Raw genomic sequence first — 12,971 nt, forward strand, 5'->3', positions numbered from 1 at the left:
GCATCTTAAACCTGTGCCCTCTAGTAATTGACTCTTCCACCCTGACTATCCACTCTATCCATGCCTCTCATAATCTTGTAGACTTCTATCAGGCCGTCCCTCAACCTCCATCGTTCCAGTGAGAACAAATCAAGTTTCTCCAACCTCTCCTCATAGCTAACTCAATTGGTGAAGTCAAAATGGGCAGGCCAAGGTCTGCATAAAATTTGCCCGGACTTGCCTAGGCCCTGGAGAGGACACTCCAACTTTTCTGCAGAGCATTAACATAGCAGAACCGACAGAAGGCTGTTCAGCCTCACATGCTAAGGAGACTAAGGGAATTTGGCATGTCCGCTATGGCTCTCATCAACGTTTACAGATGTACCATAGAAAACATCCTTTCTGGTTGTATCACAGCTTGGTATAGCTCCTGCTCTGTCCAAGACCGCAAGAAACTACAAAGGGTCGTGAATGAATTCCAGTCCATCACACAAACCAGCCTCTCACCCACTGAGTTTGTCTACACTTCCCACTCTTACGCTCTTATGTTCTGCCTCAGGAAAGCAGCCAGCATAATCAAGGACACCAAGCACCCCGGACATTCTCTCTTCCAACTTCTTCTGTTGGGAAAATGATACAAATGCCTAAGGTCACATACCAACTGACTCAAGAACAGCTTCTTCCCTGCTGCCATCAGACTTTTGAATGGGCCTACCTTATATTAAGTTGATCTCTCTCTACACCCTAGCTATGACTGTAACACTGCATTCTGCACCCTCTCCTTTCCTTCTCTATGTATAGCATGTTTTGTTTGTACAGCATGTAAGAAGCAATACTTTTCACTGTATACTAATACATGTGACAATAATAAATCAAATCAAATCAAATCAAATGTGCCAGAGATCCAAGACAAAGTGTGCCAAATTCTCATCACAGTTGTTCTGAATTGAAGATGTTTCACTAACATTCGATACTGGGGAACACTTTCAGCAGCAAATGGACAAACTCGGTCACGCATGTAAAGAGTTTGGTTTGACAATCAGCAGCAGGAAGACAAATGTCATGGTCCAGGACATTGCCATACTCATTTGTCAGGATTGACAATGTGACGCTGGAGGTTGTTGATGGATTCACATATCTAAGCTCAATGATCTGTCACTTGTTGAAATCAATGTGTGTCACAAAAGCTGCAGCTTACTGAGATACTGAGGATGGGAGACACTAGATCTAGGGGGACTAGGGGTCTCCCATTTAAGATGGAGATGAGGAGAATATTATTCCTTCAGGGGATCATTAATCTGTGTGATGATCTTCCCCAGAATGCAGTGGGAGCTGAGTTATTGAATATTTTTAACTCTGATATGATAAATACTTGGCTGACAAGGGAGTCAAAGGGTACTGAGGTTGACAGGAAAATAGAATTGGGGCCATAGGCAGGTCATCCAGGATCTTATCAAATGGCGGAGCAGGCTTGAGGGGCTGAATGGCCTTCTCGTGCTCCAAATTGGTTTGTTCATATGTATGTCTAAGCTGAGCAAGAGAGTGTGGAACAACAGCAACCTGATTAAGAACACCAAACTGCAGGTCTACTAAACCTGCATTCTCAGTGCACTCCTCTCTAATGGCACGACTTGAACAGCACACTAGGCAGATGAAAAGGCTGAGCAGTTTCCAACTTTGCTGTCTCAGGATTTATCCTCAACATCTCTTAGCAAGACAAGGTCACCAGCTCAGAGATCCTGGAGCATGCTAATTCCATCAGTATACATTCATTGCTAAGATAACAAGGTCTATGCTGGCTTGGCCATGTTCTTCGGCTCAGTGATGGCTATATATCCAAAGATCTGTATGGTAAATTGGCCATTGGGTCACAACCTTCTGGGCAACCATACCTCTGATATAGGGACGCCTGTAAGGAAGATATTAAGATAGGAGACATTGATACTGACAACTGGGAGGTGGTCACTGACAGCCTTGACTGCTGGAAGTTGATTGTTTGGTAGAACAGTAGAAGAGTTTTTCTAAATGGAGGTCGGTCACCAGTGGTGTGCCCCAGGGATCTGTTCTGGGACCCTTGCTGTTTGTCATTTTCATAAATGACCTGGATGAGGAAGTGGAGGGATGGGTTGGTAAGTTTGCCGACGACACGAAGGTTGGTGGGGTTGTGGATAGTCTGGAGAGATGTCAGAAGTTACAGAGGGACATAGATAGGATGCAAGACTGGGCAGAGAAGTGGCAGATGGACTTCAACCCAGATAAATGCGTAGTGGTCCATTTTGGCAGGTCAAATGGGATGAAGGAGTACAATATAAAGGGAAAGATTATGAGTACTGTAGAGGGTCAGAAGGACCTTGGGGTCCGGGTCCATAGGACTCTAAAATCGGCCCCGCAGGTGGAGGAGGTGGTTAAGAAGGCGTATGGTGTGCTGGCCTTTATCAATCGAGGGATGAGTTTAGGAGTCCGGGGATAATGATGCAGCTATACAAGACCCTCGTCAGACCCCACTTGGAGTACTGTGCTCAGTTCTGGTCGCCTCATTACAGGAAGGATGTGGAAAAGATTGAAAGGGTGCAGAGGCGATTTACAAGGATGTTGCCTGGATTAAGTGGCATGCCTTATGAGGATAGGCTGAGGGAGCTCGGTCTTTTCTCCTTGGAGAGACGTAGGATGAGAGGAGACTTAATAGAGGTATATAAGATGTTGAGAGGCATAGATTGGGTGGACTCTCAGAGGCTTTTTCCCAGGTTGGAAATGGCTGCTACGAGAGGACACAGGTTTAAGGTGCTGGGGGGTAGGTACAGGGGAAATGTTTGGGGGAAGTTTTTCACACAGAGGGTAGTGGGCGAGTGGAATCGGCTGCCGTCAGTGGTGGTGGAGACAAACTCAATAGGGTCTTTTAAGAGACTCCTGGATGAGTACATGGGACTTAATAGGATGGAGGGTTATAGGTAGGCCGAAAAGGTAGGGATATGTTCGGCACAACTTGTGGGGCCGAAGGGCCTGTTTTGTGCTGTAGTTTTTCTATGTTCTATGTTCTATGTAAATAGAAACAAGAAGTTCAGCAGGACAAGAAGAGGACCCCATATAAAGCAGAGATCAGCAAATCATGTGCTTTCTCAGCCATTGTCTTCCCCTGCAGCAGACACTGCCATGCCAGAGTGGGGCTTCTGAGTTACCCCATGCAATGCTCAATGCAGAGTTGAGCAAGGTGACTCAACCTCCTCTTACAAGATGCAAGGTTGTCACCATTGCTAATAGTGGCTTTTTATTTCAGATTTATTGATTAATTGGATTTAAATTCCACTCACAGGCATGGTGGGATCTGAACTCATATTCGACTTCTGAACTACTGGTCCAGCAGCAGTGCCACTACATTGCCATTTATTTTGGAAACCTTTTGACTAATTTCACAGCCAATAATTCTGAATGCCACTTATGTGGGCTGCAGTTGAAAGTAATATGTACCTTGCATTAACACAGGAAAATGACACAGATATGATCCTGTATCATTTTCCATGTTCATTTGCAACCACCACCTGTTCTTGGAAGGAGCTTGATATGTCCACATTTTTGCCAGCTATATGTTATACAGGAAAGGGATGGAGATATGATATTGCAGAATTTTACCCTTTCTTTTTCCTGTTGTATCCAATGAACCTGTGCACAAAGAATGCTGGAAAGAGGGAAATTAACTCAATTCACATATTCATTCTTATGCCCAAAACACTTTGATGTCACTATTTTAAAAATATAGCACATTCTAACCTATTGCTGCTCCCATTTGGTAACGAAATATTAATACATATGATATGGTGATTGACTGGATATAACTCATGCATATTCCACAAATAATAGTAATTGAAACCTGAAATTATTCATGAGGTTAACACTAATTTCAAAAATGTGCTTCTTCACATTTCTTGTGGATTGTCTTTCATCTTCAGTTATGTTTAAAAGGGGGAGCAAATAAAATGATAATTTAACTTAAATAATCTTTTTATTTTGATGTGGTACTGACCACTCAAAAAACGTCCCAGAAGATAAATCCATGTAAAATCTATCACTGACCCCATAATGTTATTTAGCAAAATATCAGTCTAAAATTATACATATCCCTGCTCTACAAGAGCCAACATTATTCACAGAGTATACAATCATAATCTTCAGTCAACTCTTAACATGATATTTATCTGGCCATGTTTAAAGGAGTTATTACACTAAATGGGAGGCTCTGCACGTAGTTATTATTCAGTGGGAGAAAAATTCTTCTAATCACTAGTTTATTCCAGAGATTCTTTGACTTTGTGTGTCTTTTAATACAATTTGAGATAAATAATCAATGTTCTGCTAAGTTTTCCATGCCTTCTGGAATCTATTTCATGGCATGTGTGTCACAGTGCATCAGGACAAAATGTATCACAGAATAATGCCATTGTCTTAGAAATCAGTAGTTTGGTGTCAGCAACAAAGTCACCTACACATCGGTTTCCACATAACTGAAATTCATGTGTAAATGATAGAGTTTAAAAAATACTCAACATACTTGCTGTAATATTGTAAACATAAGAATTAACTACACCAATGGTCTAATAAGACTTCTTAATGTGAGACTTCATAATGTGAGACTTCATAATGTGAGACTTCTTACTGTGTTTACCCTAATAAGTAAAGCCATGGCTCAGCATTAACTTAAACTATTCAGGCCAGAAGTTTGACTTGATTCTCATTTAGCTCAGTTTTGAATTCGCTGATCAGAAATGGAGAGATGCAGCGTTACCAAGATAGAGAGGTTTCTTCTGCTCACTGTCTAATGATTCCAGCCAGAATGTGTATGTTTGCATTTGCGTGTATGTCCACACTTAGTAGATGGCCTCCACAGTACCATGTCCCAGTAAACCTTCTCAGTGGTACTTGAATAAATTAGTACCATGTCCCAGTAAAAGCCAGCACTTTTGTGAAGGGAAAAAATTGAAACAGAAGTAGGAAAAGAGTTAACAGCCCTATAAACACTTCTATCATGTCATGAGTAGGTGAGCAGAGTTCTGAGCCGTCTAGAACTTTTATCAATTTGACTACTTCTTCCAATAATTTCTGACTTGCTGTTTATGGAGCAGACCAAGTACCAGCACCAATGCCTGCCTTATGCTAACTGGGTGGCCTCCCATTGAGACTCCATCCAATCTGCCCCCCGCCCTCCACACCACCCCACCACCCACCCCCCCCCCCCCCCCACCCCGCCCCACCATCCGCAACACTGATCTTTCAGAATAGGGAACAGTTGTAACTCAATCCCAGTGTAACCAGTGAGATGGTGCCCTGAGGACAACTACCACTGTCTTCAGTCTTGCAAATTACGTCAACTCTTTGAATTTATTGCTGTAGTAAGGATTTAGGCGATGGCCTAGTGGTATTATCACTCGATTATTAATCCAGAAACTCAGCTAATGTTCTGGAGACCTGGGTTGGAATCCCATCATGGCACATGCTGGAATTTGAATTCAACTTTTAAAAAATATTTGGAATTAAGAATCTACAGATGATGGTGAAAGATCATCTGGTTCACTAATATCCTTTAGGGAAGAAAATCTGCTGTCCTTACATGGTATGGCCTACATTTGACTCCAGAGCCACAGCAATGTGGCTGACTCTCAACTGCTCTCTGAACAAGGGCAACTAGGGATGGACAATAAACGCTGGCCAGCCAGCGATGCCTATGTCCCATGAATGAATAATTTTTTAAAAATTGTTATCACCTGTCCTGTTAATGTATTATGGAAACGGGAGTTTTCTTTCAATAGGCAGACTCACATGCAGAAGTAAAATCAACCTTTAAACCTTTAAAATGGGAACACATGTGAGTGCCTTTAAGACACCAATTTCAGCTTTGGATGTCCATTTGGAATGAATTATGTGTTATCAAAAAACCATTATACCACTAATACAGTAATGAGTTGCAACGAGCTGTACAAAAAAAGTTGAATCTGGACTTACAATAGCCTAGGGTGCTGCGAAGTAGCACAGATCCCAGATTCAACAAGTAAAGAAATTTACTTTATTTTGCACATGTTTTAAACTATCCTTTATATTGCTTTACTTAGTGCATTGATTGTACAAAACATGTACTTAGTACATACTTTTGAAATCAAAGATCCTTGGCAAGTTATTATTTTATTTGAAGTATTTACTTGCTGTAAGAATCCTAATTGTTGAAGACTAGTAAAAAATATTTTCTTGACAACTTTATTCAAGATATTGCACCTTGAAATTTACAAAGATTAGTGCTCATTTCATTGTAGAACCTCAGTTGATTAATTTAATACTTTCCAACTATGGTACAAATATATTTTAAAAAGTGATGTACGGCTTCAGATCTTAAAATTCAGCAAATACTATGCACTTGGCTGGAGTAATGGTCCTGGGAGGCAATTATAATCTCCACACTGGACTTATTTTGGACAGGCTTTCTGGTGCTACATCTAGTAAGTGTTGTGCGCTTGTTATTCAGATTATGTCCTAACCAGTTATTTATCTCAAATTGTCAAAAAGGCAGTATTATAATTTATGATGACTGTTATATATTGTAATATTATATTAAGATTACAAATGAGAAGTAAACTATTTTCAATAATTCCAAAGTCAGAATATTTTGCAATTTGGTACTTTTTAACTTATCCAACTTATCGGCCAGAATTCTCCGGTCTCACAAGTCCTGCCACCACTGTCAGCGAGAATTGAGAATTTGGCACTCAGCCAAATCTCTGTTCATAGTAGCAGGACCGGAGAATCTCAGCCATGACAAGGTCGGAGAATTCTGGCATTCACCAAACTTCATGTTGAAGGTATTATCCATTTTAATTGTAGATGTGTCCACAACAACCATCACAAGCTTCATGACGTTAGTCCATTATTTTTCACATTATGGGCAGACTCTTTCGGTCGTTAATGCTGGCAGGATTCCCATTGCTCTGAATGAAGATTTGGCTGAGCGCCAAATTCTCCATTGTCACTTGCAGTGGCAATGGTGTGTGGATGGCTGGAAGATCCTGCCCTGCATATATATTGATTTTCCAAGTCAAAGAGTCATCCAGTTTCAAAACATTAGCTCTATTCTCTCTCCACAGATGCTATCAGACCTGCCAAGATTTTTCAAAACCCTACAATTGTCTTTCCAACAGTTTGTGGGGGCACATACGAACATAAGAACTAGGAGTAGGAGTAGGCCATCTGGCCCCTCGAGCCTGCTCCGCCACTCAATAAGATCATGCCTGATTGTTTCATGGACTCAGCTCCACTTACCTGCCCACTCACCATAACCCTTAATTCCTTTACTGTTTAAAAATTTATCTATTCTTGCCTTAAAAACATTCAATGAGGTAGCCTCAACTGCTTCACTGGGCAGGAAATTCCACAGATTCACAACCCTTTGTGTGAAAAAGTTCCTCCTCAACTCAGTCCTAAATCTGCTCCCCTTTATTTCGAGGCCATGCTTGTTTCACTTGCCAGTGGAAACAACTTCCCTGCTTTTATCTTTTCTATTCCCTTCATAATTTAACATGTTTCTATAAGATCTCCCTTCATTCTTCTGAATTCCAATGAGTATAGCCCCAGTCTACTCAGTCTCTCCTCATAAGCTAACCCTCTCAACTCTGGAATCAACCTAGTGGATCTCCTCTGCACCCTCTCCGTGCCAGTATAGCTTTTCTCAAGTAAGGAGACCAAAACTCCTTTGGTCTCCTTACTTGAGAAAGTAAGGAGATCAGTAAGGCACCTTTGTCAATGTATCAGGGTTGCGAAGTTAAGTAGAGTAATTGTAGATTGGCATTTGTAAAATTGTAAAATGCTAGGGAAAAAGCATTGCATGGTCCCTTTAAAAAGGTGGTGCTTTTTCTGTGCTTAGAAAATTAAAAAAATGCAAGTACATGTAGAGTGCCCAAAATGAAACATCCAAAATGAAACATTTGTATCAAAAGGCCAAGCAGCAATGTTACCAAGGCAACAGGCTTTCAACGATCTTTCAGGCTTTTGATTTTTTTAAATTCAGCCAATCAATTTAAATTAGGCACTTAGATACCAATAACCTATTAAATTTAAATTTGATGGTTTTGGCAGCCTAGGACCAATCTTATTGTGGGGGACATTGATATGTCATCACAGGTATAGAATGAAGAGGGCAGTGGGACAAAAGGAGAGAGCAACTGCCATCTGCCAGAGTAAAAACTCTTAGTTCAGCTCTTAGCTTCATTTATGTCTTAAGAGAAAGCACCATCTCAATAGTAAATCTACCAAAAAAGAAAGAAGAAAGCAGAATCAACAGAGAAGGTCGAGAATATTCTGGATGACACAAAACCTGGTTGTAATTCAGAGAGTGACTAAAATTCTATTTATTGTTAATAAGTGGGAACTGTGTTTATCTGAACAGTATTCCATTAGAATTGTGTTTTATTTGCTTTATTAAGAGTTTAGTTAACTTGTTCACCACTAGTTAGATAAATAAATTGTTACTTGTTGATTTTAGAGAGAGAGTTATTTTGATTTAACTACTAAAAGGTCCTGAAGGGCAGATCATACCACTTCATACTCATTTTTTACAGATTATGGAGTGAGGCATTCGTCTTTGAGTGGTTAAGTGTTAGTTTCTCAGAGGGGGGATCAACCTCCGCTTCATAACAATCAGCAATTACATCCTTTGGCAATTACATTGTTAAGATAGTTGCATTGTTAAAGACAGGTGATGATCATTGACTCAACCTCCAAAAGAGTATAAATGGGGACAACTGGAATAGTTGGGGTTGGGGGTATCATAAGGAGTCTGTAACTCTACTGAGCTGTATTAAGAATAAACTTGCTGAAGATAAAAGACAAGCTGCTGTATTATTCCTCCACTATATACTATTAGTGACCTTAACAACCTTCACCCCGTGGACTACAGAAATTCAAGATGAAGGCCCACCAGCAGCCTCTCAAAGGCAATTATGGATGGGCAATAAATGATAAACCAGCCAGCGATACCTGCATCCTGAGAATATAAAGAAAATTTTCATTAAACAGCAATTGTAAAGAAGTGAGAATAATTTGTACAGTAGTTCGCACTGTTTCATGATGAAGGTTGCATTAACAACAAAATTAACAGCAATACAGTGATGGCATAGGTTCTCTTTCCAGTCCACTATTTGAAGTGAATGAAGCAATAAAAGGCAGTAATAAATTTAAAATTCAGAAAAAAGTACTAAAATCCACATTTAAATGATATAAATAACAATTACAAACTAACAGTAATAATCTTCAAATTATCATTCGTTTCAATTTCTGACAATAGCTGCATCATACTACACTCATCCCCATCTGCCCAAGCCAGCACTACTAAAACTGCAGGTTCATTCTCTTTCCTTTACAACCCTAAAAACTAAAGATTAACCTTACAACAGTGAACATAAATACAAGTCTAAACATATTGAACATTGCTGCAAATTCACCTAATAATAAAAGGGATCCTGCCCTGGCGCCTGTCGGACCAGTAGGTAGACAGGGGGTGGAATTGTTTGGTCCCACTCGCCACACGAATTGTAGAGGGAGGGACACAGGCCATGCAAAGGCCCGTTGACCCCCGGGATTTTCCGGCATTGGGGCAACTGTAGTAGACTTTGATTTGAATTATATCCACTCATTGCAAATACTGAGAAAAGTACACCTGTACACCAATAAAATCTACAAGATACATTGACAACTGAAACGTATATTCACCGCCAGATAATTAGAAACATGACACCCTATAGTGCAACAAATGAAACATCAACTAATCTATTTTTAAGTTTTTAAAAACTTGTAATGCTAGCTTATGATGGTTTTTTGCATGATCTATGCATTGCCCTATTATTATACCTTCCTGTAAAATCATACATATGAGAATACACCAGTAAAAGAAGAAAAATTAGTAAGCCCTTAAGCCATATAGCATTTATACACAAGAAAACCCCTAAGGGAATATAAAACAGAAGTACGTACATATGAGAAAACATTTTAACATACTTTCCCTTTTACTGTGCTTTTTTTCTTGCTTTGAAATTTCTCGTTGGATTGTTTTTGTTCCCTTTCCTTTACCTTGTTGTTAAGTGCTTTTGTTTTTTTCTTATGATTCTTCTTTTGATTTTCTTTCTGCCTCCATTCTTCCTCTTTCAGGACTTAGCTTCACATATGTAAGGAAATACCTTGTATATAATCATGTAAACACAGGGCAAATCAAAACGGCAGGATAAATTCATTAAATTGCATTCCGAATTTTCCTGAATTTTAAACATATTACTGCCTTTGCTTCACTTCTTTCCAACTTCTAGGGCAGATGTTTCCCGTCCCGTCCCACCCGCCAAGGGAATCGTAGCGGGCGGGACATGGACCATGCAAAAGTCCGTTGATCTTAGACAGGAGTTTGCAGCCTTGGGGCGAGCATGGCTGGAAAATCCTGCCCTGGTGCCTGTCGGACCAGTAGGTAGACAGGGGATGGAATTGTCTGGTCCCATTCACCACACGAATTGTAGAGGGAGGGACACGGGCCATGCAAAGGCCCGTTGACCTTGGGCGGGATTTTCCGGCATTGGGGCAAGCACGGCCGGAAAATCCATCCAGGGTCTTGTTGAACATGGCAACCAAAATGATGGCACCTCTAATAATTCAACAGCCCCTTAGTATCGCACTGAGGTGAAAACCTAGATTACATGTTCATCTTGGGACTGAACACACAAAAGGCAAAATCGCTATAATGGAACAAAGTTGACACTTCTGAAAAATCATGTGAACTCTGAGGATAGAGTTTAAATGAAATTATTAAAATTAAGGATTTATTTCATTTTGAAGTGGGTGAATAAAAAGTCCAGGTGTTTGAAAATGTATTATATATAATGATTGCAATTATGTTTTGGAATTCCTGAGTAAGAGCTTCTCGGCCTTTTGGCTAAGATCAAGTGTAGTATGGATTGGATGCTGCACTTGGTTGAGGTCATTGGGTTACATTGAAGCTTCATATGTTTCATATGAAGCAATTTTTAAAAGCGGTATCTCGGCCTTTTGGCTAAGATGCAAATGAGCTCAAGTCTTGGAGGAGGTGTTGCTTTGCTCCTCCAATCAGCTTGGCTCATGTAGATCGGGCCCAGGACAGGGTGAATTGGTCGCTCGCCCTGTCTTGTCAGCCTGGATCGGAAATGTCTCAACTTGTTGAGACTCTGAATTGAATTTGATTTGATTGAATTGGAAAAGTACAAAAAAAATGAATTCATTACTGTTTCTGACTTGAGAAGTATTTTTGCTGCACACAGTGTTCGTGTCTGTAAACGTTACGACTTTCAAATATTTTTAAATGAACAATATAAATTCAAATGGAGCCACGGTTTGAAATACCACTATTAATAGGTTTAGCTGGAATTTCCCAGTCACTCTGAAGACAAGGGTCTGCAATTTCATGTGATGTTTGAAAGAGGCAATATTTATTCTTGGTATCATTTCGTACAGGTGCATGACAAATTTTAATCAAGGAAGGATAGACAAAATAATCAACTGAAAGACATTTAAGTTCACATTCCATCATAATCAACAATACCAGACGGAGTTCAAAATCAGTTGTTTCCACAGTCAAAGGTGCTGTATCACCATGGATATTTGGACTTTGATAAATTCATACTTTTTCTCACTCTCCTCTAGTGACATGAGTGTCTTTCACACCTTCTGTTGTCATAGCTTTTAGGTCTAATCCCATGTTTTTTTATTGAAAATATATACATCTATTTCACTCTATTACAAACAGAGTCTAATAAGTTCTGTCTATATAAGTTCTCCCCATTTCAATGTTTCTTGCATCATACCAAAAAATCCACATCAAATAGTTTCTAAATATTAACTTTCCTTATTAAAATGCAGTTTCAGACAATTGCTTTCCTTTAGCCTAGCTAATTGAAACAAGCAAAGTAAAGTAGGGTTTTAAATTTAGAGATTAGGAAAAAAAATCATAAACCTATCCATAATTCTGGCTGCATCAACCTTATTTGCCCTTTTGCAAATATTTCAACAAACCTTCGCTGGAATTCTCCAGCCGCTCACGTCCCGCTGCTGCTCCAGTGAGGATGGAGAATTTGACACTCAGCCACACCTCCATTCACTGCAGCGAGACTGGATAATCCCGGCTGCAAGTGAGGTCGGAGAATCTTGCAGAATGCTGCATTATGCACACGAGGCAGACCCTTCAATGCTCCTAATATCCCATAATCACAATTAACAAGTTGAAAAGATATAGCACCTTTAATATATCAAAATATCCCACTGCACTTAACATGAGTGTTATCAGACAACATTTGACAATGAAACACTTAAGGTGAGGTGACCAAAATTTTGACCCATGAGGTAGGTTTGAGATAGGGTGTGGGAAATATGATGTTGTCTATGACTTAGTGTTCATTATATAAAACACCTTTGGAAATTTAGCAATGGTTTGAAGAAATATTCATATTCAAAGAACAATTATTTAATTCTGATTTCTTAAGAGATGCTTCTTTTGAGAATCTAACAAATTTTCTATATTTAACATGGTATGTATATAAATATTATTTTTATTATGAATATGATAACCATAATAAAGTGATAGTGGTTATGTTAGTTTTTAATTTTTTTTCATGAGAGTGTCGCTAGTAGGACCAACATTTGTTGCCCATCCCTATTTGCCCTTCAACCAATTGACTTGAATCAACCACATTGCTGTGGGTCTGAAGTCACGTGCCGACCAGACTGGGTAAGGACAGCAGATTTCCTTCCCTAAATGACATTAGTGAATCAGATGGATTTTTATGACAATCGACAAAGGTTTAATGATCATCAGTTGACTTAATTCTAGATTTTAATTGAAATCAAATTCCGCCATTTGCCATAGTGGGATTTGAACCTGGGTCCCCAGAACATTAGCCTGGGTCTCTGGATTACATGGAATATGGGACATAGGAATTAAGAGCGGGAAT

General features: G+C 39.7%; 1 protein-coding gene and 1 pseudogene across 2 annotated transcripts in view; both read left to right on the top strand.

The window, feature by feature from the left end:
• lrig1 (leucine-rich repeats and immunoglobulin-like domains 1) overlaps positions 1-12,971 on the top strand; it is a 189,821-nt gene that overhangs the window by 34,202 nt on the left and 142,648 nt on the right. The gene's annotated exons all lie outside the window — the stretch shown is intronic.
• On the top strand, positions 10,905-11,107 carry LOC144491921 (U2 spliceosomal RNA; annotated as a pseudogene).

Source organism: Mustelus asterias, chromosome 3, assembly GCF_964213995.1.
Source record: "Mustelus asterias chromosome 3, sMusAst1.hap1.1, whole genome shotgun sequence".
NCBI lineage: Eukaryota > Metazoa > Chordata > Chondrichthyes > Carcharhiniformes > Triakidae > Mustelus > Mustelus asterias.